This window comes from Chelonoidis abingdonii, chromosome 11 (assembly GCF_003597395.2).
Source record: "Chelonoidis abingdonii isolate Lonesome George chromosome 11, CheloAbing_2.0, whole genome shotgun sequence".
NCBI classification, from domain to species: Eukaryota; Metazoa; Chordata; order Testudines; family Testudinidae; genus Chelonoidis; species Chelonoidis abingdonii.
The window spans coordinates 11,775,804-11,800,040 of NC_133779.1; the positions used below are offsets into that span (position 1 = coordinate 11,775,804).

The following is a 24,237-nucleotide window of genomic DNA, read 5'->3' on the forward strand; positions in this document are numbered from 1 at the left end:
TCCACTTTGCTTTATGTTAGCAAAGTCTTGACCATTACTTTAGTTCAGGCCGTAGGCCTCATACCAGGCCTCTGATACCAATGTTTATGTCTCAGGGCCTCCTCTTACTACACCTGCTGACAAGGACACAGCTCCCTCAAAGGAAAATTCACTCTCTGGACTTAAGGGGACATAGATGGGGTCTGAGCCTCATGCTGGAGCCTCCGCAGGAGGGTGAATTTACCCTACCCCAGAGGACACTTACCACAGCACTGCACTGGCCTCCTCACCAGCTTAGTCTCCTCCACCCTGTCCTCCAGCCCCAGCTCCAGCCACTTCTGCCCATCCTACGCTCACTATTCCCTCTCCCCATTCTGAGTTCCTGAGATGTCTGCTGTCCCTGCTGAGAGATGGGCACCAGGGCGCTGCCAGATGGGGAAGAACACAAGGTAGTTGAGAAGTGATCTCTGAGCAGGTGGGGAGCCAGAATCAGTGTGACTAAGCAAGTGGAGGAACCAGATGAAAAGCCCTAAAACATGTGGGAAAGAAAGAAAGTCTTGTGAACAGATGTTAACATCTCTGTGGAAAGCCAAACAGTTGAGGGCCTCAAGGGAAATCTGTCAGGAGCACAAGGCAGAGCAGTTCTGGAGATCAACTTTGCAGTGTAATTGATGCAGAAGTGGATTTTACTGGGATGGTGGCTGGGTACATTTCAGCACAGGGTGGAGTCAGCTCTGCAGAGCAGCTGGACAGGGGATAGTTGGGGAACATGCTCAGGTGTGGGTCAGAGGAGCAGAGTTTGAGACTTCCTGTTACAAGTAGTGGCCAGAAAATGGCAGGATGAAAAAGGGTAATTATTTTTTACATTTTTTTCCCCATTTTTTTATGGTGGCCAAAAGACAAAAATGGAGGCTGGAGAAATCCAATCCTGAATTTTTTAAAAAAGTCCCTGAAAAAGAAAGGAATTTTAAAATGAAAGTGTTCATCTTTTTATATTTATTTTTAATAAAACCCCACAAACAGTTTTTTCTTTGAAAAAATGGACACTTTGGAAATAATGAAAATGTTTGACAAAAACTCTCTCTTTCAGAAAAAGGTCATTTTTAGATCACAATATTTTGATGGCTCAGCCCTCAGTGATCCTGTCACTCAGTGACCCTGTCATTCAGACTGAGTTGCTGGCACCCTTGGGTGGCAGCTGGACCCTGCTTTTGGCTCAGACAATGTTGCCCAGAAAGGGCCTGATCCCAGGCCTATTGGTGTCAATGGAAAGACTCCACTGACTTCACTGGCCTTGGCATCAGGCCATTGTGTAAGAGGGTCAGTTCTCTTGTGACAGAGAAATGGCTCTGGATCTTTCACTTGAAGTGACCCAACTCAGACCTGCTGTAGGAACAGGGAAAGTCTCTACCGTGGAAGGGTGAAGGGGAGGTTGATGACAGCGGCACACAATTTTGCACCTTTTCTACTGGGAAATGACTTTTTTGATGTGTCAGAACCTGTCCCAGGGTTTGTTAGCAGCAAGAAGAAATCTTGTGCTGAAAGCCCCAGAGGGGATGGTGAAGTCACAGGTGCTGCTGGGGAACTAGGAGAGTGCCTCTTTAATTCCTCTGTAGTAATGGAAAATGGGCCACTGTGGGCAGGGTTACCTGAGGTGGAGGGGGCAAGTGGGACAATTTGCCCCAGGCCCCACAGGGACCCTGAGAGCCGCTCTGGGTTTTCAGCGGCACTTTGGCGGCAGGCCCTTCACTCGCTCTGGGTCTTCGGCAGAGGGTCCTTTAGTGCAGCGGAAGACTCGGAGCAAGTGAAGGACCCACCGCTGAAATGCTGCCGAAGCCTGGTTACACTGCCTGGTGACTACGGAAGAAAAAAAAGAAAAAACCCGTGATTGGCGGTAGCTCTACTGCCGCCTCTTCTTCGGCAGCAATTCAGCAGCAGGTCCTTCCCTCCGAGAGGGACCAGCTGCTGAATTGCCACTGAAGACCTGGCCCTGCCCTAGGTCCCCTGAATCCTCTGGGTGGCCCTGACTGTGGCCAGGAATGGTCAAGACCAGTTCCTGTATCTCCGGGGCTCAAGGCAGGTCCCTGCAGGAGGGGGTGGATAGAGCCAGCTCCTGTCCTGTGATTATCTCCCTGGAGGAGAGAGATGTTCCACCTTATAACAGGGAGACCTTCGCAGCTGCTGACTGCCAAAAAGTTGCAGTTCAGCAGGGCACAGGCTCTGCCCCAGGGTGCACAGGGACTTATATCCCGGAGATGGCAGTTGGGGTCCTGATGACCGCTGCAGTGGGGACAGACCGCATGGGCTCTGTAGCTGGAAGCAAGCCCAACCTGTGTGAAAGTGGGGGAGGGGGGGAGGGAGCGGATTTTGCTGGCCTGTGAAGGGTCTGTCACAATTGGTAGCTGTGAGTCCACAGCTGAATCAGGGTCACCTTCCCTTTTGAAGGACACAGGGTGTCTGACTTATGGGGGAGCCCAAATAGGGAAGTCCAGATGGAAGGTGAGGGGGGACAGGAGGGTCTGCCCACCTTTTGTAGGAAGGCATATCCCCAGGAGGAGGGTGAAGGATCTGCATCTGAAATGCCAGACCCCTCACCTGTGAGCCAGGTTTTAAAGGAAGACTGGAGGTTAAATCTCCTGGAGGGGATAGTCCACCCAGCTGACCTGTTGGGAACAGAGAACGAGGTGACCAAGGGGATCTTATCAATCCAAAGGACTCCACTGAAAGATGTTGTTCTTGCTAGGCTTGTAGTAGATAACACTATCTCTCCAAGACAGAGGGAGGAAAAATTTTACATTTGGAAAGTGTCACAAGCTGGTGGGTCCAACACAAAGAGATTCCAGAGAGAGGGCCTGAGGGCAGGTATGGTTGCAGTGCCCCCTTTCCTTGCCAAAACTCCAAACACATACCTGAATTGAGAGTCTTCTCCAAAGAGATGGAAGAATCTTATCTGACCAACTACCATGGTACTCAAAGAGATTGGGAAATGCAACAGACACTGAACAAGCCAAACTTGTGAAGAGAGTCTGGCTGTTAATCTTGCGTCTTTTGCTACTTCATCTATGTGTCAAGACAAAGGAGCTGATGCTAATGATAAACCCTGTGAAAATGTGTGACATCCCTGATTTTTGAGAAAAACTTTTGTACATGCTAGGGATGGTAACAAGACAGTACCACAAACATGATGCTTCTCAGCTAATATTTGTAAACAGGCTTAGAGGTTGGCTCAGCAGCAAGAGCTTAACAGACCTACACTGCTGTGTGGAAGGGGAAACTGAGGCACACCACCTCACGGCATTGGTGGCTATATACCAAGACACTTACACTTTAACAGATATTGCTGTCTGCATTCTGTTAGCAATACTACACTCCAACATGTTTTCAGGCACCCGGGAACCAAGAACCCCAAATCTTGCAGGAACACCTATGAATGACATCATAGGGTTTAAAGGTACTGGAAGGGTGTGTAACCAAAGAAACAGGGATATTACATGTACTGCCTCCACCATGGACAGTGTCCAAGACTCTGGCAGTACGTTCAGGAGGAGGATGTGACATTGCACTCCATGTGTTTTATGGAAATATGCTTATGAGTGTGAATATGATGTAACTGGAATATGCTTTATGCAAAAGGTCTCTTGTAAGACCTATCATAAAGATTATAACCTACTGAATATATTCCTTCTATTTGTATGCATGTATCATTCTTGTATCTGAAGATAGAAATATGAAGTATAACTCTGAGGTCCTATTGTAATTATGCAAAGTGTGGGCCATTAATGATGGTTTAGAATCTTGATGGCTCCCACTGACTAGAACAATTGGTTGTAAATGGTTTATTTACCTGCAAACTTTCCTGTGTATGTGTGGGACAACCCAGGAAGAATGGAGATTAGGGGTCTTACAGTGACATGTGACCATTTCACCTGATAATGAAATCCATCTTACATCTGGTACTTTTCCATTTAGAAGGAGGGGTGGGGACATAGAGAGACAAAAGATTCACACCTTGTGCCAAAGCTATAAAAGGGGGTGGAGCAGGACAAAGGGGGTGGCCAGTCATCATGAAACCCCCTGCCTACCACCTGAGATGTCTGCTGGATCCAACAAAGGCTGGACCAGGGGAAAGAATTGGTTCCAGACTAGGAAGGAGATTAGTCTGTGAAAGAAGCTTATTGGAACATCTTTGAGCGTCAGATATTACGTGCAATCAATTTCTTAATCTATTAGGCTTAGATTTACATGTTTTGTTTCATTTTGCTTTGCGATTTAGTTTGTTCTGTCTGTTATTATGTGAAACCACTTAAATTCTACTTTTTATACTTAATAAAATCACTTTTGTTTATTAATAAATCCAGAGTAAGTGATTAATGCCTGGGGGTGCAAACAGCTGTGCATATCTCTCTATCTGTGCTAGAGAGGGTGAACAATTAATGAATTTACTCTGTGTAAGCTTTATGCAGAGTAAAATGGATTTATTTGGGGTTTGGATCCCATTCAGAGCTGAGTGTCTGGGTGCTGGAGGCAGGTATCCTGCTGAGCTGTTTTTAGTTAAATTCTGCAACTTTGGGGGCGTGGCCCCTACCCTGGGTCTGCGTTGCAGCAGGCTAGCATGTCTGGCTGAACAAGGCATGGTTCTGGAGTCCCAAGCTGGTAGGAAAATGGGCTCAGAGGTAATTTCAGCACATCAGGGGACAGTCCCAAGGGGATCTCTGTGACTGAACCGTAACACCTTGTATATCCATGTCATTGTATTTGAGCCCCTCACAATCATTTATGGATTTTATCCTCACAGACACCTAACAGGGAAGGAAGTATCATTCTCATTTCACAGATGTGGAAACTGAGGCACAGAGAGAGAGAGACTAAGTGACTGAGCCCAGAACACACAAGAGTCCACAGCTGAGTCAGGGAGTGAACCCAGGACTCTTGATCCCCAATGTATTAGTTCATCCTTCCTCCACAACCTTGACCAATCTTGCATTGGGCTGGAAGGCCAATTACCCTGGGCTATTTCAGCCAAAGAGAGAAAGATCCTGGATGGGACAGGACAGGAAACAGGGAAAGCATCATAGACACAAGCTGGGAAATCTGCCGCAAGAGATTTAATTGATCTCACAGAGCATCCCATCCCTTATTCCTTCTGGACTAGATCCTGCCTCCCATCCCCAGGCCCAAACTCCAGGGCAGAATTAGACTAATTTCTCCATGTCCTGCAGGGGATACTGGTGGAGCCAGACACTGTAGGACTACAGAGCGATGAGCTGCTGCTCAGAAGAGGGAGAGGAGAGTCTGTGCTGTGAGCAGTGGCTCCTGCTCAGCAACTCTACACACAGTCTGGCTGCTCCACATAGCTGTGCAGTGAGGGACCCGCAGGATGAGCTGACAGTACCCTGAGCCGCAGACTCTGCAGACTCTGCAGTGCAGCCACCTCTTCCCCCACCCAGCAGTGAGCTCTCCCCAGGCTTGACCCCGAGCTGGCAGCCCAGTGGGGCGGGGGTGTATCATGCTCTATGATGTGGGATTGAATAACCTACTCTCATGTTATTTTTGTCTTTGCGTGGTAACCTGCCTCATTCTCTCTCTCTCTCTCTCTCTCTCCATTTAGTCTGTTCTCATGAGGTTTCAAGGGCAGTTTATTTTAATAATTGGACATTTAAGGGCCAGAAGGGACCAACAGGACCATCTACTCTGAGCATCTGCACAGCCCAGACCAGAGATCCTCCTGCAGGGATCCCTGCATTGAGCTGCTAACTTCTGGCTGAGCTAGAGCCTGTCTTGTAGAAAGAGATGTCCCCTTTTGGTTTAAAGACTGCAAACTGACTCCCATTTCTAAACACTAAGATGGTTGTGGCTGATCAGTGAAAGAGGGGACCAGGGGAAAGGGAGATGCTGGACTGAGACAGAGCAACTGGAGATGGGCCATGAGGACCCAGCTGTGGGTCCTACTCTGACCTTTCTTAGAGTTTGGGGGTGTGGACGTGGGGTTCCAGTTTGGGTCTATGATAGAGACAGCTGCAGGCCACAGAGTTAGGATTTAAACTCTCCCAATGTCTGGGTGTGAGGTCTCTCCCTCTGAGACCAAAAGCATAATAGATACCAGAGATGATGATTCAGAACCTGACAAACGAGAGGAAGAAGATGCTCAGTCTGAGGTGGTGGGCCACCTAACAGTGAATGGACAAGAGGAACAAGATGAAACTGGTGGTCTTCACATTAATTTAAGGAAGCTCAGTGGAGCATCCAGATCTGGTGCATACTCAAGACCTGCCACTGACAGGGCACATAGGCTAGGCTACAGCCATACCAAGGACTTTGGCAAAGGATGCTGGAAGGATCAACATTCTAGTCAAGAGTGTAACACACAGCAGGCTGTCAGGGCAGGGACCATATTGTATACTGCCTGATTATACAGCACCATGTACACCAATGACACTAAGGAAACAACACATTCACAGTGATGACTGCACCAGGGCTGGCTGGGAATTTTACAATAAGACTTTTTTTTAATAGAAAACTAAACTTTTCACTAAATGTTTTCTTATTTTATGTATTTATTTATTTAGTGAATTTTCTGCTTTCTTTGATTTTTTTTTCCATTGGAAAACCAAGCCCCCCAAATATTTTAGTTTTTGGAAGTTTAAAGCTGAATGTTTTCAATTTCCAGTTGCCAAAACTTCATATTTTCCCCCAGTTTTCAGGTTTTCAGTTTGTCAACAAAAAGTTAAAAATTTATTGATGAAAATGTCAATGGAAGTTCACCTACATTTTCCATGGGGAAAAAAAAATCCATTTTCTGCCCTGCTCTAAAGTGCACCATGTTTAAGTCCTCACTGGTTGCAGATGGAATCTGCCAATGATCTGTTCTGACCTATGTCCACGACTCCCTTGTGACCTCCTAGAGGTCAATGCACATTGCTCTGAAGGGCTGTTTGAGGAGTGTGGGACTGTTGGTAATTCTAGACTCATAGAAATGCCGGGCTGGAAGGGACCTCAAGAAGTCATCAAGTCCAGCCCTCTGCACTGAGGCAGGACCAAGTGAACCTAGACCATTCCTGACATGGAGTTTGTTTAGCCTTTTCGTAATAACCTCCAATGAGGGGATTTGACAATGTCCCTTGGAAGCCTTTTCCAGAGCTTAACTGCCATTATCTTTAGAAAGTGTTTGATGCTATTTAACCTAAACATCCCTTGCAGCAGATTAAGCCCCTTACTTCTTGGCCTACTTTCAGTGGGACTGAGAACAATTGATCACAGCCCTAAACACATCTGGAGACTGTTATCAGGTTCCCCCACATTCTTCTTTTTTCAGAACTAAATATATCCTGTTTTTTTAACCTTTCCACACAGGTCAGCTTTTCTAAACCTTTGATCATTTTTGTTGCTCTCCTCTGGAGTGTCTCTAATTTGTCCACATTGTTCCGAAAGAGTGACACCCAGAACTGTACACAGTCCTCCAGCTTGGACCTCACCAGATCTGAGGGAAGCAGGACAATGACCTCCCAAGTCTTATAAACGACTCTCTTGTTAAGACACCACAGAATGACATTAGCCTTTTTTGTGACTGAATCACATTATTGACTCATATTCAATTTGTGATCCACTGTGACCCCCAGATCCTTTTCAGCAGTACTGCCACCCAGCCAGTTATTCTCCATTTTGTAGTTGTGTATTTGACTTTTCCTTCCTAAGTGACATACTTTGCACTTGTCTTTATTGAATTTTATCTCATTTGATTTCAGACCAATTCTCCAATTTGTTAAGGTTTTTTAAGTCCTAGTGCAGTTCTCCAAAGAGCTTGCAACCCTTCCCTGCTCGGTCTCATCTACAGATTTTATAAGCATACTCTCCACTCCATTACCCAAGTCGTTAATGAAAACATTGAATAGTACTAGACCCAGGACTGAACTGTGTGGGATCCCACTAGATACACTCTCCCAGTTTGACAGTGAACTATTGATAACTATGCTTTGAGCATAGTCTTTCAACCAGCTGTGCATTTCCCTAATTTGTTTATGAGAATGTCGTGTGGGATTGATTCAGAAGTCTTGCTAAAATCAAGATATATCCTTTCTATTGCTTCCCCACATCTATTAGGCCAGTAACCATGTCAAAGAAGGAAGTTAGGTTGCTTTGTCATTATTTGTTCTTAACAAATCCATGCTGGCTATGCCTTATAACCCTGTTATCCTCCAGGTGCTCACCATCTGATTATTTTATAATTTGTTCCAGTGTCTTCCCAGGTATAGAAGTTAGATTGAGTTGTTTATAACTCTCTGGATTATGGTTCCTTTTTTAAAGATAGGTGCTATGATTTCTCTATTCCAGGCCTCTGGAGGTGCAGGAAAAAAACAAGCACATCTACTATTTGCTCTTGGTACCCTTTGAACCCAGGCAGACAGAGCACAATGGATTAGCAATCCAGTTATCAGCAAAGGGGCCACTTTGCCACCAGCTGTGCCTTGGTCAACCTAGGCCAGGCACCCAAGCCAGAGTAGAGAAGGCATATCATGAGAGGCCTGCAAGCAGATCAGTGGTGTAGCAAGATCATGCAAGTGTAACCCCCTGCCAGGCAGAGTTGAGAGCAGCAAGGGCTGGGTTCAGTACCTAGGGGTACCCTTTCAACAATACAATGCAAAACCAGCTCAAGTCCCCACCCAGTGACCTGGGAAAATTACACACACACACCCTGGGCACCTCAAAGAGGCAATACTTCACCTCTCACAATCACAGAGTTTCAGTATAGCAAAAGTCTTTAGTAAACAACTCAGCATTAAATTGGGAAACCACCACAACTCGGGTTCACAAACACAAACCATGAAACAGAAGACCCACCCCCAAGCAGATTGGGCCGTGTCCTTTCCCTTTGGATCTTGAGTCCAGCAACCCAAAAGTCACCCCTCCAACAGTTTCTGTCCTTGGTCAATGCAGCCCCCAGAGTTCAGAAGTCCATCTGCAGAGTTTACCTCCCAGCCTAGGTGGAAGGGAGAGAAGGTATGGGGGCATCTTACATGATCTGCTGCTTATGCCAATGGCCGATTGCCACATCTATCATGGGGATCTGCTGCAATCTTCACTGCAAGCCACATCTCTCTACCACTTGCCCTGCTAGCCATTCTGTTATCCAGTAACCAATATATCTTCAGAACCCCACACTTAACACAGCTCTCAGTGATTTCAGCTGATAACTTCAGCTCATTAATGCATTCAACTGTTAGTGGAGAACTCTCAAGGGTGCTGTATTTAGAACCACTATCTCACAATAGATCTAATGCTTAAACTTAGGTATCAGTGATTTCAGCTCTACAGTATAAACAATACCCCCCAAAACCTCAAATTGGGCCTGTTATTACACAGCAACACCCTGTCATTCAGACCACTAGCACAGCACCCTTCTTTCAATTACCTAGGTTTTGAAACTCATGTTGTCATAGCTTTCCTACTCAGATTTGAACCTTAGTGTTCATAACCTGAGAAGCTAGCATGAACCCTCTAAGCTTAATTACCAGCTTAGATTTGATATCACTGCCTCCAGCCAAATATACAGATGCAAATACAGCAAAACAATTTAAAAGACTATACTTTTGCTACCTTTGTACTTACAATTGGGAAACAGAAGATTAGAAGGACTGGAAATAGACTCTCTCATAGCTGAGAGAGCACAGAACAGACAAAGACCCAAGACCAAGAAAAACCCACAAATTCCCTCCCTTAAGCTTTGAAAAATCCGGTTTCCTGATTGGTCCTCTTGTCAGGTGTTTGGTTCCCTTTGTTAACCCTTTACAGGTAAAAGAAACATAACCCTTAGCTATCTGTTTATGACACGCCCCCCAAATCACAGACAGTGGGAAACTTCACTGGCGGTGATTTTTTCCTAGAACTTTAGACTAAACAGATTAATACAACACATGCACCTTTACATATACTACTAAGTATGTAAACTACAAGACTTTTACATATTAAGGACAATTTTTTAACCAGTGTATTCTGGGAAACTCTCACGGGAGAGTGCATCAGCTACTTTGTTAGAAGCTCCTGAAATGTGTTGAATTTCAAATCAAAATCTTGGAGAGCTAAACTCCAACGAAGAAGTTTCTTGTTGTTCCCTTTGGCAGTATGAAGCCACTTTAGCGCAGCATGGTCAGTTTGTAGCTGGAACCGCCGTCCCCAAACGTATGGGCGTAGCTTTTCCAGGGCGTACACAATGGCGTAGCATTCCTTTTCACTGACTGACCAGTGACTTTCCCTCTCAGACAGTTTCTTGCTGAGAAACACGACAGGATGGAAGTTGTGATCCGGTCCTTCCTGCATGAGAACTGCTCCTATACCACGCTCAGATGCATCGGTGGTTACTAGGAATGGTTTGTCAAAGTCCGGGGCCCTTAGCACAGGGTCAGACGTGAGCGTCGCCTTAAGTTGGGTAAGGCCTCCTGACACTCATCAGTCCACTTAACTGCATTTGGCTGGGTCTTTTTGGTCAGGTCGGTCAGTGGGCAGCGATTTGGCTGTAGTGTGGTACAAATCGCCTGTAATACCCGGCCAAGCCTAAGAAGGATTGGACCTGTTTCTTTGACTTTGGAACAGGCCACTTTTGGATAGCATCCACCTTGGCTGTAGGGGGTTTATGGTTCCTCGACCCACCTGATGTCCCAGGTAAGTCACTCGTTTTGGCCTATTTGACACTTTTTGGCCTTAACAGTTAGTCCGGCCTGCCTGATGCGCTCAAAGACCTTTTCCAGGTGTACTAGGTGTTCGGGCCAGGAGTCTGAAAAAATGGCCACATCATCGAGGTAGGCAACTGCATATTCTCCCAGTCCTGCTAGTAGACCATCTACCAGCCTCTGGAAGGTGGCGGGTGCATTTCGCAGCCCGAAAGGAAGTACATTAAATTCATACACCCCCTGCATGGGTGACGAATGCTGGACCTTTCCTTGGCAGGTTCATCTAGCGTACTTGCCAGTACCCTTGGTTAAGTCTATTGTAGAGATGAACTGGCACTTCCCAACTTTCCAATAGCTCATCGCGTGCGTGGCATTGGATAGTTGTCCGGACGATTACCGCATTTAGCTTACGGTAGTCCACGCAAAAGCGTATTTCCCTCATTGGTTTGGTCCAAGAACCACTGGAGATGCCATGGCATGGTAGATGAGCGTATTATAGCCATCTGTACATGTTCTGGATATCCCGTGTCTATAGCAGCTTGGGCGTGAGGAGACACCCAGTAGGACGCTGTTTGCTAATTGGGTGAGCATTACTGTGTCAAGGAGTGGTATGCCCATTCAGTCCGTCCTGGCTGAGGTCTGAGAACAATGGGGCGACGCTAGTGCGCAGCTCCTTGATTTGTTGCCGCTGCAGGCGTTCCACGGTGGTTGATTGAGGTTCACCTCTTCCACGCCACCGTCCTTTTCCCGTCGTAGGTAGACACCGTCAGGCCACCCAGCGTTCAGCTCCTCCCTGACTGTAAACTGACAAAACTGTAGATCTCTGAATAAAAGGGCTTGAGAGAATAACATGTACACTTGGGTTTTAGTGAGGAATTGGGAAATGACTATGAGGTACTTAACAGCCCAGGCTCTCTTGACCATGAATGGCCCTTCCATTGATGCTTTCCATTCTTATGGCCTGTTGCGCCTTCAAGACCATAATCTGGTTCTCCTACCTGAAGGAACTTCTCTGTATTTTATCATACCGGCCTTTTGCTCTTCCTGAGTATACCTATTGTTTCTCTAGCAAGGGCTAAAGATGTTGGAGGGTGCTTTGTAGGTTGCTTTACAAAGTCCAAATGTTAGTTCCTGAGAAGGTGTAAACCTCCCTCCCATTGTTTGCTTCCAACTATAATGCCCCTGTATACCTCTGAGCCATACACAAGTTCCAATTGGTGAAACTATAAACTGGATGGTACAGCCCTGATAAGCAAAAAGCAACTGCTGCACACTAGTACCAGTATTGGAGTATTCATTCAAACGAATTTAGGATTCATGCCCCAATAAGTTCTATAACCGATTTTGACTAGGCCATATGGTTTTGATGGTGGATGGCGGGGTGGCAACAAGTGATTCACCCGATGAGTCCCACAGGCTTTCATGGTGCCTGTCAGGAAATTAGATCCTAATCCGTAAGGATATTTGGATGGCCAACCTACCCTGCAAAAATGTCTGTTAGGCTGGCACCCGCTTAGCTAGGTGTTGCTAGGCTACTGCTTCGGCCATCGGGTTGCAAAGTCACGGAAAGTCATACGTATGTTCTTCCTCTGGCATCTTTCTTGGAAAGGACCAGTATCCACAGCTACTCGCTGAAATGAGAACCTCAATTATGTGGAGTGGCTGAGAGGGCCTAGACCAGATCTTGGGCTTTACCCACTCTTGGCACACCTCACAAACCGGACATAACTTGGCAACGTCCTTTGCCCATCCCTCCTGTTGAAGGACTTCCCCAATCTGTGCTGTTTCTGTTCACCCCAGCATGGCACTGGTGATCATGGGTTACAGCTTTACGAGCTTCCCCGGTATTAATGGGGAACCTACCAACCATTTTTGCGGTTGCCTTTTCCTGGTGTCCACCTGAAAGAATTTCCTTGTATCAACAGTCTTGGTCTATAACAAACCGGTGATCGGTTAGAGAGGAAGAGGCGTGGGGTGTCTCCGTGCCGCACAGCGTTTCTGAAGGCTGTCATCGGCTTCCTTGCTCGTTTGGAATGTTCCTTGAGGCTGGGGCACCAGTTCCCCCTCAGACTGTGGACTGGCTTTGGTTCCTCTGGAAGCGATGTAGTGATGGGGTTGTTTCGCTGCCGGTGACCGCTCTCCGCTGGTGCACCTGGGGGTATTCAGGCTCTGGCTGAGCCTCTTTGGTATGGTTGTCTGTTGGTTCTGCCGAGTTCAGGCTCGCTGCCCTCTGGTGTGGAGAGTTGAAGATGTTGGTTGCAATTGCTGGTGTAGTGTTGGTTGCTGTTCCAGTTTCCAGGCCTGGGACTGGAGTGCTTTGGCTGGTTCAGCCTTGGCAGGGGATCCGGTGTCCACTACCTCTGTCTGGGTCTCAGGCAACACAGCGGGCTTCTGTGGACGGCTCAGGAACAGGAATGGGTCTGGAAGCTTGCCTGGTTTGGCTGTGTGTGACCATTCCACTCTCTTGGCCGCTTCACCTGGTTAGCCAAGTGTTCCCCAGTAGCATGGGGATGAATAATTGTCATAGACTGCAAAAGTCCACATTCCTGACCAGCTCTTGTACTGACAGGCAGTTCAGCTGTAGGCAGTTCTACAGCTCTGTGACATGAAGGTAAATGGTCAGTTTGGCCTCTTGGTTGATGAGTTTGGGATCCACGAAGGATGGTGGATAGCTGACACTTTGTGCCCCGTGTCTCTCCACATGGTAACTTCTTTCCTCCCATCTCAAATGTTCCTTCGCTCCAGGGATTTGAGAGGTATCTGGGCCTGGGATCTTTGTGTGATGGTTTTGTATGACTTCACGGTGGGGTTCTTGGCAGTTGGCCTTTATATATCCCAGTTCATACACTTCTATAGCATTTTCCAGTGATGGGTCACTGGGTCGAGGTGAGTTATGTGAGATCGGTGAGTGGAAATAGGGTGTCGCGGCTTTCTTGGTTTTAGGTGGGGTTTGGGTTTTGCCCTCGGTGTTGAGGTTTATTTTCGTGTGTGCCCCCTGGGGTTTTCATTCCCCTTCACAGTAGCTTTTGCTTTTGCACTTCCATCCATTTGGCTCCAATCTCCCCGCCTCGGTGAGGAATTTTGGGTTTTCCATCTTGGATGTACCGTGTTATTGTCTTAGGAACACCTTCCAAGAATTGCTTCCATTTGTGAGAGAGTGCAGTTCATCAATGATTGAAATTGGTCTGGTAATCCAGGCCTATAATATTCTTTCCAACGTATAGGCGTGTTTGGAAATGACCCATCTGTTTCCACTTTTGGGTTCTGAAATGCTGATGGGCATGATCGGGGTTATCCCATCTGTATCTGGCCTTGGTTTGAAACAGTTTATATCGTTCATTTGGTCCTTGGCATTTCACCGCCACCTCTGTTAAGGGTCCACTGAGGTGTGACCTAGCTCTACCATGTACTGGTCTTCAGAGATGCTGTACCAATGCAGGCTCTTTCAAAATTTTTCTAAGAAGGCCTCAGTGTCATCACTGCTTTGTAGGTGGGAAATTTCTTGTGGGGTGAACAACAATGGTGACGGGGTGTTAGTTGGTGCGTTCTGATGCTTAGCCTTTCTCTGAGGGCCTGTTGCTATGCTCCCTCTGTTTTTCCATCTCTCGTTGGTGTTTTCCATCTCTCGTTGTTGGTGCTGTATCTTTGGCTTCTTGTTCCCTTTTATGGGTGCCTCTCTTTCTCTTCTTTATCTCATCTTCTTTTGTTTTATTTCTAGTTCTTGTAGTGTTTTCCATGTCTTTCTGTGGTTGTGCGTTTTGATTTGTGCCTCTGCCTCCAGTCTTGCTAGCTCCTGTTTCAGGTCCTTGGTAGTCATGGTTCTTGTTTTCTTGTGTGGGGTGCCTCTGTGTGGTTATTTGTCTGAACTACTGGCTCTCTGTTGTCTCCTGGGGTCTGCCTAGCAACTCCTTTATAACTTACTAGCCTCCCGAACAGTTAAAAGCAAAAGAAACCCTCTTTTGTTTTACAAATGTGTTCTGGCTGGAGTGTTTGCTGACCACTTAAGGCTGCTTTGTTTAACAAACGACCGCCCGTTACCTTATATAGCCTCCCTATGCACACCTAGCAGGGAGCAAGGAAAAAATTCTCTGGCTGCAGTTTAAAAATAAACTTCCTCTGCTTATAACCAGCTAGAGAAGCAAAATATTCTTATGGTTTTGGATCCTTACTTCCATTTCGCTGCCACTCAGCCATTCTCAGTGTTTGGCTCACTCTGGTCTCCCAAAACCTTCCTGGGGAACCCCCAAGACTCAGATGCCTGAGTCTACAACAAAGGAAATAAACCATTCCCCCCACCTCTCTCCCACCCAAATTTCCTCTTGGCTAACCTGAGAGTTACTGATGCAATTTTTACATCACAATACCAAGAAGCATGTCTCCTCTCTTCCACAAAGAGACAAATCCAAAGACAAGGAAACAGAAAAGATTCTATCTCTCTTCCCCTGTAGCTTCTTCCCGCCTGCGGACACTAGGAGAGTTAAACACAGAGAGCAGCTTTTCCCCTCCCGTGTCTTTCCTTTCTCCCACCAATTTCCTGGTGGGTCAACTAGAAAAAAAAAATCAACAGGTCTTAAAAAGGAAAACTTTATAAAAAAAAGAAAGAAAGATAGAATAACAGTTCTCTGTAATCTAGATGGTAAGATACAGGGCTTTCAACTTATAGAAAATGAGTAACAATAGAAAGGGATAACAGCCTTACCCAAAACCATATATTAAAGTACTTATACCAAATACACATAAAGACTCCACCAGCCAGATACACAGATGTAAATACAGCAAACAATTTAAAAGACTATACTTTTGCTACCTTTGTACTTACAACTGGGAAACAGAAGTTAGAAGAACTGAAATAGATCTTTCATAGCTGAGAGAGCACAGAACAGACAAAGACCCAAAACCAAGAAAAACCCACAAATTCCCTCCCTTAAGCTTTGAAAAATCCGGTTTCCTGATTGGTCCTCCTGTCAGGTGTTTGGTTCCCTTTGTTAACCCTTTACAGGTAAAAGAAACATTAACCCTTAGCTATCTGTTTATGACACATGTCCCTTGCCTAGCGAGTGCTTTTCAGTTGAGGGCGAGTCCCTCCATCATAAAATGCCAAGTACAGTTCTACTGTCCTTGATTCCCATAACCAAGATAACAACACTTTATTACTCCTGCCCCAATAACAAAGAGACTGGGGATCTCACAGCAGCCAAAGTGACCACTTGGGCAAGCGGGTAGCCCATCATGCTAGGCAGGGTGGGTGTGCCCATGCAAACGAGATCAGCCCCTGAAGTCCTTTTCCACAGCTCACCACCAGATGTCAGGGGATAGCTCTTTCTGACTCTGATTACGTAAGAGTTCCCTTCTTGTAATGTGAATTTAAGTCCTACCTGGTGTAGGAAATGCTGTGACACAAAATTTGTGGGGAGTTTTCTTCTTTTGACAACTGTAAGGCTTAGCTGAGTGAAGAGGCACAGAAGAGGGAACCAGTGACCGTCTCTACCAAAAGAAGGGTGACTGACAAGCAAAGGGGAATTTGAACACGTGTATAGCGCACAATAAATTATTACTCTATTGCCTTCCTCACTCAGCCATCTCGTGTGATGTGGTTATGAGCTTGGTATCCCTCCAGGCCAGCCCTATTTTTTCTTCTCTACATTCACAGAGATCCCTGCTCTTGGGTTACTAAATGACAACTGTGTGAAAGATGCCCCATTAAGAAAGAGACAGACGAGGAATTAAGACTGAATATTTGTATGTGGCATGGGTGGGTTGGAATCCCACTGTTGTTGCTAGGCAGCCTTTCCTTTGGCAGTGGTGAGCACTGGCTCCTTCCTCTTCAGGCCAGGGGGATGGATTCTTCCTAAAAGAGGGGGAGCCATGAGGTCCCAACCCCTCCATGGCCACGCCCCTCCCCCTCCTCTTCCCCTGAGGCCCAGCCCCTGGCCCCTCCACCTGCCCATGGGACCTGAGAGCAGCTCCTGGCCCATGTCCCCATCCCTAGTTCCCCTGCCCAGGGCAGATGGACGGTCCATGGCTCCCCACAGCAGCCCACGTGGCTCTTACACTGACCTTGCTCCAGCTTCTGGCTTGGCCTGGGGGCAGGGGGTTTCAGGGGCTGAAGAGCCACATCCAGTCCATGGTAAGAGCTGCCAGGGCAGCTGTGGGGAGCTCTGGACTCTCCATCTACCCTGGGCAGGTGGTTTGGGGGCGGGAACGTGAGGCAGGGGCTACTCTCAGGCCCCCTGACCCTGGGCAGGTGGCGAGTCTGCTCTTACTTGGGCTGGGCTCCAGCTTCTGGCTTCTGGTCTGACCAGGTGTGGGACCTTAGGGGGAAGAGGAGGGGCAGGGGGCCAGGCCTGTCCACTTTCAAATGTAGTAAATAATCAGGACCAGATGGTATCCATCCAAGAGTTCTGAAAGAACTCAAATGTGAAATTGCAGGACTACCAACTGTAGTCTATAACCTATCATTTAAATCAGCTTCTGTACCAAATGACTGGAGCATAGCTAATGTGATGCCAATTTTTAAAAAGGGCTCCAGAGGTGACCCTGGCAGCTACAGCTTGACTTCGGTATTGGGCAAACTGGCTGAAACTATAGTAAAGAACTGAATTATCAGACACATAGATGAACACAGTTTGTTGGGGAATAGTTAACATGGTTTTAGTAAAGGGAAATCATGCCTCACCAATCTTCTAGAATTCTTCGAGGGGGTCAGCAAGCATGTGGACAAGCGGGATCCAGTGGATATAGTGTATTTAGATTTTCAGAAAGTCTTTGACAAGGTCCCTCATCAAAGGCTCTTATGCAAAGTAAGAGGCCACACAATAAGAAGGAAAGTGCTCTTATGGATTGGTAACTGGTTAAAAAATGGGAAACAAAGGGTAGGTATAAATGGTCAGTTTTCAGAATGGAGAGAGGTAAATAGTGGTTTGCCCAAGGGGTCTATACTGGGCCCAGTCCTATTCAACATATTCATAAATGATCTGGAAAAAGGGATGAACAGTGAGGTGGCAAAATTGGCAGATGATACAAAACTACTCAAAGATAGTTAAGTCCTAGGCAGATTGTGAAGAGCTACAAAAGGATCACTCAGAACTGGGTGACTGGGCAACAAAATGGCAGATGAAATTCAATTTTGATAAATTCAAAGAAATGCACATCAGAAAACATATCTCAACTACACAAATAAAATGATGGGGTCTAAGTTAGCTGCTAGGAAGAGATCTCAGGGTCGTCATAGATAATGCTCTGAAAACATCTGTTTGATGTACAGCTGGAGTCATAAATGTTAAAAAAAATGTTAGGGACAGTTAGGAAAGAGATAGATAATAAGACAGAAAATATTACAATGCCACTATATGAATCCATGCTGTATGCAATTCTGGTAACCCCATCTCAAAAAAAAAAAAAAAAAAGGTTTATTAGACAGAAAAGGGCAACAAAAATGATTAGGGGTTCGGAGCAGCGTCCATATAAAGAGAGATTAAAATGACTGGAACTTTTCAGCTTGGAAAAGAGACGACTAAGAAGGGATGTAATCGAAGTCTACGAAATTGGGATTGATGTTGAGAAAGTGAATAAGGAAGTGTTATTTTACACCTTCACATAACTCAAGAGCCAGGGGGTCATCCAATGCCATTAATAGGCAGCAGGTTTAAAACAAACATAGGGAAGTATTTCTTCACACAACACACAGTCAACCTGTGGAACTCCTTGCCAGGGGATGCCGTGAAGGTGAAAACTATAACAGAGTTCAAAAAAAGAACTAGAAAACTTCCTGGAAAATAGGTCCATCAATGGCTATTAGCCAGGATGGCCAGGGATGCAAGTCCATACTCTGATTGCCAGAAGCAGGGAATGGACAACAAGGGATGGATCACTTGATGATTGCCTGTTCTGTTCACTCCCTCTAAGGTCCCTGGCATTGGCCACTGTTGGAAGACAGGATATTGGGCTAGATGGACCATTGGTTTGACTCAGTATGGCCACTCTTATGTTCTTCTCCTAAATGTAAATCCCAGACCTAGGGGAGCCTTGTAACCCTTGTGTACCCCAGACCTTCTGCTAGTCAGCCTCCAGAGGTACATGGATCACACACACTACAGCAACGTAATAGCTTCACGCAGTCACTGCTTTCCAGGGAGATAAATGCTCTCATGATCTTCTCTTGCAACGTCACGGCCGCAGTGTCTGGCTGAGGGGAACAAACACAGTTTCATGAAGCCATAGTTTGTGACAAATACTTAGTGGTTGATATTTAAATTTTATAATGTCCCTACAAACCAACAAGGCATTTAACAGAGTCACAGAAACTACACATTTTTCCCAATTTTATTCAGAAAAAAAAACATTTTTTTCCAAAAGGAAAACAGGCTGCATTCACACAAAGAATATTCCAATGTCCTACAGCACTTTGGGTGCTGTGCATTGTCCAGCTGTGGTTCTGTGATGCAGCTGCATACTGATGAGTCCTGCATTTCAGCAAGTGGAGCATTAATGACATCTGTCCCGCTGCACAGCAATGTTCGCATATATCAGTGTCTCCTGCCTCTGGGGTGGTGGATGCTTTAAGATGAAACACAGTGATACTTTTCTGCCAAAACAGTCTAAAGCCTGAGAAATGAAGCCAGAAATGTCTGTCTGACAGCACTGCTGAACATACATCAGGGCTCCATGCAGGGCCGGCGCTTCCATTTAGGTGGCCTAGGCAATTGCCTAGGGCGCCAGGATTATTGGGGGGCGGCATTTTGCTGGGGGAGGGGGGGCAGGCTCCGGTTGACCTGCCGCAGTCGTGCCTGCAGAGGGTCCCCTGGTCCTGCGGCTGCAGTGGAGCTGCCGCAGGCATTCCTGGAGACGGCCCACTGCTCCCACGTCTCCGGTGGACCTACCGCGGGCACGGCTGTGGCAGCTCCACTGGAGCCGCGGACCAGCAGACTCTCTCCGCAGGCACGACTGCGGCAGGTCCACCAGAGCTGTGGGACCAGCGCGCGGGGTGGCGAAATGGCATGCGCCTAGGGTGCTAAAAACACTAGCGCCGGTCCTGGCTCAGTGACAATGAACATATAGACTGGGAAACACCAATGGCCCCAATTCCTACATAAACCCCACCCCATCTCTGCAGCCTTGGTCTGGTCTTTTCTTCCCTCCAGTTAGGACAGCTGGGACTTGTCCTGCCACCTGCCAGCTGGGCAGAGGATCCCTTCTTCCTCTCTCCATGCCAGCCCCATTGAGGCAGTGCCAGGTTCTCCCTGTGATGGGGTGTTATTATCTGAAATAAGGATTCTTCTGTGCTGCAGACAGTGTAGTTTTGTCCATCCAGTTTCATATTTGAATCACTGATGTTATTAAGGGCGACATTTATAACAGTTCTATGCAATTTTTTGCTGGAGAGTGGCTGGGAAACAGCATTCTGTTGAGTCATTATAAATAATTGGGGTTGCATCAACCAACATACCTGACTCTGTCATCACATTCTCCTCTCAACAGAACAACCCACAAGACTCCAAATGTTGGCCAGTTGCATAGGTCAAAAGGGGGACCAATACATACAATTTTGAGAGGGTTCAATCAACGTCTGAATTCATTTAAAATAAGTCATCAATATCTCTGTAAGTAGTACCCTGTCCTAGAGTCATTTACTAAAAGTTCAAAGTGATAAATCAGTGTTGGTTAGTATAAGAGCAGCCAGCATAATACTAGGAAAATCTCTGGAAAGTGAAGGAGATTCTCTCTCTCTCAGATCCTTTCTAGTGTTTGGCTCAAGCTTTCAAGACAAAATTTCCTCAGTGATGAGAATTGAGAATGAAACTTTGATAGCCGCAGGGCTGGTTTGTAGAAGGTGAAGGTGTGTGAGAAAATCAGGCTGATAACAGGATGTTAACTTCAGCCTTAACTCCGAGGAGACCAGCATCCCGCCATGATAGCAGCGCACAGCTCTTCACTTTGTGACACTGCTTTAAATGCTCGATAAAATGTTACATATTAAAAATAATAATAAAAGGACAGAACTTCAGTGACCCAAATTCCTCCCTTGCAGTATAAGAGGATAGGGAATAAACCCAGGTTATCACTCACTGGCAATGTAAGCAGGTCTGAATGAGCTTTCCCCTGGCAGCTAGTGATGAGCTGGGGAAAGGAAAAGGTTTCAGAACCAGATTGTATTTATATGAACACACCCACCCTATCCAGGTCTGAGCAGACAGAGCCCTGTTGTCAAGGAAACAACTTTGCCTGGTGTTTGGTTACAAATCACTGCAGTACTGAATGCAGGGGGGATGAAATGTTGTTATCCTGATTGTCTGAGTAAAGGGTGGCAGAACTGTGCTCATCTTGCCCTGACTGAGGGGTCACCCTCAACTAACTGAACTCACCATGAAGAAGGAGAGCACATGGAGTCACCCCTGCCTGGTAGGTGGGGTACTCTGCCCAAGAGTGCTAGACATGGTTTGATATACCCCTCCCCAGTGTTCAAAGATGGAGCTAATCAAGGCTCCATTAGAGTCAGTTGCTTTGTTCATAGAATATCAGGGTTGGAAGGGACCTCAGGAGGTCATCTAGTCCAACTCCCCACTCAGAGCAGGACCAATCCCCAGACAGATTTTTAGTCCAGTTCCCTAAATGGCCCCCTGTCATAAACAGATGGTTAAGGGTTAATGTCTCTTTTACCTATAAAGGGTTACAAACAGTGAACCTGGAACACCTGACCAGAGGACCAATCAGGAGACAAGATACTTTAAAATCTCGGTGGAGGGAAGTCTTTTTTTGTGTGTGTGTTTTCTTTGGGTGTTCTCTCTGGAATCTGAGAGGGACCAGACGTACCTATATGTTCAGAATAGCGAGTATTAAGTAGAAAGGCGGTTTTAGTCTTTTGATTGTTTTCTGTATTTGCAAACGTGTATTTTGCTGAAGGATTCTAATTTGTATTTGTATACTTAGCCTGGGAGGGTATTCCCAGTGTCTATAAGCTAAAAGACCCTGTATATTTCCATCTTGAATTTTACCGAGATAATTTTTTACTTTTTTCTTTTCTTTATTAAAAGCTTTTCTTTTTTAGACCTGATTGATTTTTTCCCTTGATAGGCAAAGGATGAGTTTGTACTCACCAGGGAATTGGTGGGAGAAGGAAAAAGAAAAAGGAGGGGGAAGGGACATTCTTCTCTGTATTGTGATTCAAGGAGTTTGAATCACGGTGATCTCCTAGTGTACCCAGGGTGGAAAAGTTCTGGAGGAAGAAGGGGAATTATAGTTTATTCCCCTTTGTTGTGAGACTCAAGGAGTTTGGGTCTTGGGGTCCCCAGGGAAGGTTTTGGGGGATCAGAGTGTACCAGGCACTGGAAGACCTGGTTGGTGGCAGCCTATCAGATCTAAGCTGGTAATTAAGCTTAGAGGAATTAATGCTGGTACTCCATTTTTGGACTCTAAGGTTCAGAGTGGGGCTAGAATACCATCACACCCCCTCAAGGATGGACCTTACAACCCTGAGTTTAGCAGGGCAATGCTCAAACCACTGAGCTATCCCTCCCCCTAGAGGATCAGTGATTCACTAGATCTGAAATCATCTGTCGTGGGACAGCTTTTCTGCCAAGCCTGCTTCAGCAGCGAGGTTCCTTTTCTAAGCGCTGACAATCATCACTGAGAGATGGGTAGAGGGTCAAGAGACAGACCTGCAGAGATCACAGTAGAGAAGCAGATGGCAATGCACATTGATGATGTCTGGTGGAGCAGTGAGCAGGTGGCCAATGGAGTCAGGTAGTTGGTGGAGCAGTGAGCAGCACCAGAGCAAGTGCCCAGATGGTGGAGCAAGAAAGGTGCTTTCCTCCCACCCTCTATAAGAATCATAGAAGATTAAGGTTAGAAGAGACCTCACGAGGCCATCTAGTCCAACCCCCTACTCAAAGCAGGACCAATCCCCAGACAGATTTTTACCCCAGTTCCCTAAATGGCCCCCTCAAAGATTGAACTCACAACTCTGAGTTTAGCAGGCCAATGCTCAAACCACTGAGCTATCCCTCCCCCTTATTACAGGAGGTGAACTCACACACCTGCATCTCTGAACTCTGGGTCTTCTCTGACCAAGGACAACCACTGTGAGTGGAGTGTGGTGAAGGGAGGGGCACATTAAAGGAACTTTTGGTTGTTGGACTCAAGAACCTGAGGCAAAAGACACTGCCCAACGTACCCTAGGACAGGTGTTTTGCTCATGGTTTTATGTTTATGAGTCCTGCTTGCAGCATTTTCCCAAGTTACTCCCCCGCTTTTCATTAAAAAATTTCTTTTCTACTGTGACAAAGCTCTGTGAGTCCATCACTTCTAGGCAATTGTGCTAGCCTCAGAGGGTCACTGTGACCCTCAGCGTAGCCCTTCTCTCTAGAGGCAAGGCCTACCAAGCCACTTTCTTCATAGGCCAGCAAGGGCATGGGTGGAAGAACTCTCATAGTCTCTTATGACTCCTCGGGCTTAGTAGGAACAGGTTACTCTCAGGGCATGTCTCTGTAGCGCATCGGGGAGGGTTGGGGGTAGGGTGACCAGATGTCTCAATTTTATAGGGACAGTCCTGATATTTGGGGCTTTTTCTTATATAGGATCTTTTTACCCCTCGTCCCGATTTTTCACACTTGCTGTCTGGCCACCTTAGTTGGGGAGACCCCGGGTCCTCCCTCTACTGCAGGTTCCAGCCCAGGGACCTTGGTGGCAGCATCTGTTAGCAGCTTTCCCTTCACTACACTTCCCTGAGCCCCCACCCCCTCAACACCTCCTTCACCCATACCTCAGGGCTCCCTTCCCTATGGCTTGTCGGTGTTTTTATTACCCAGTCCTCCAGCAGCACTTCCTCTCTTCTGGCTCCTCTCTCTGACACTGACTGGAGGGAGAGCTTTTAAAAAATGAATGGGGCCTTAATTGCAGTCAGGTGTCCACATCAGCCTGGAGTAGTTTTTATTTTGGCTATTCAGGGAACAGAAAACTGCTTATCCAGTGCCTTCTACTGCTCTACTGTACCCAACCGGCCTGGATCTGTCACAATACACTCAGACTCAGTGCTGCGAGAGGGGATGTTTTGCCTCTTAGAGGCACCCAAGGGTGGTGTGTAATTGTCCAAAGGGGCTCGAGCTGGTTCTGTGTTGTATTATTGAAAATGACTCCCTAGAAATTGAACTTGACCCTTGTTGCAGCTCACTCCACCTGGCAGAAGGGTTACACTAATAACCTTTTGATAAATAATTATCATAAGGAAGCAAAGGGGGAAGGAAGCTCTGTGTTAGCAGCTTTCCCTGCCACTAATGTGGTACCAAGGGTGTGTGCACCACTGCACAGCTTCTGCTAGCAGTGTGAGCCTGTGCACGCCCCACTGACACCTAAGTCACATGCAAACCGATTGGGGGAAATCCTGCCCAGCACTGAAGTCAATGGGAACCTCCCAGGATTTCATCCCTTGCCTCTCTTCCTTCCCCTGTGGGAGGCCTATGGTGGTGCTGGAGTTTCAATTATAGGATCTGTCTCACAAGAGCCAATTCACAGATAGGTAACATTTCGAAGGAGGTTTTCAAACCCACCTAGGGGCTTTGAATGTCCAGTTCCCAGGAGTTTTAGTAGGAACATTTAACCTTGA

At 46.6% G+C, this 24,237-nt stretch overlaps 1 pseudogene; it reads left to right on the forward strand.

Moving 5' to 3' along the window:
- LOC142047556 (butyrophilin-like protein 9) overlaps positions 1–24,237 on the forward strand; it is a 174,233-nt pseudogene that overhangs the window by 137,192 nt on the left and 12,804 nt on the right.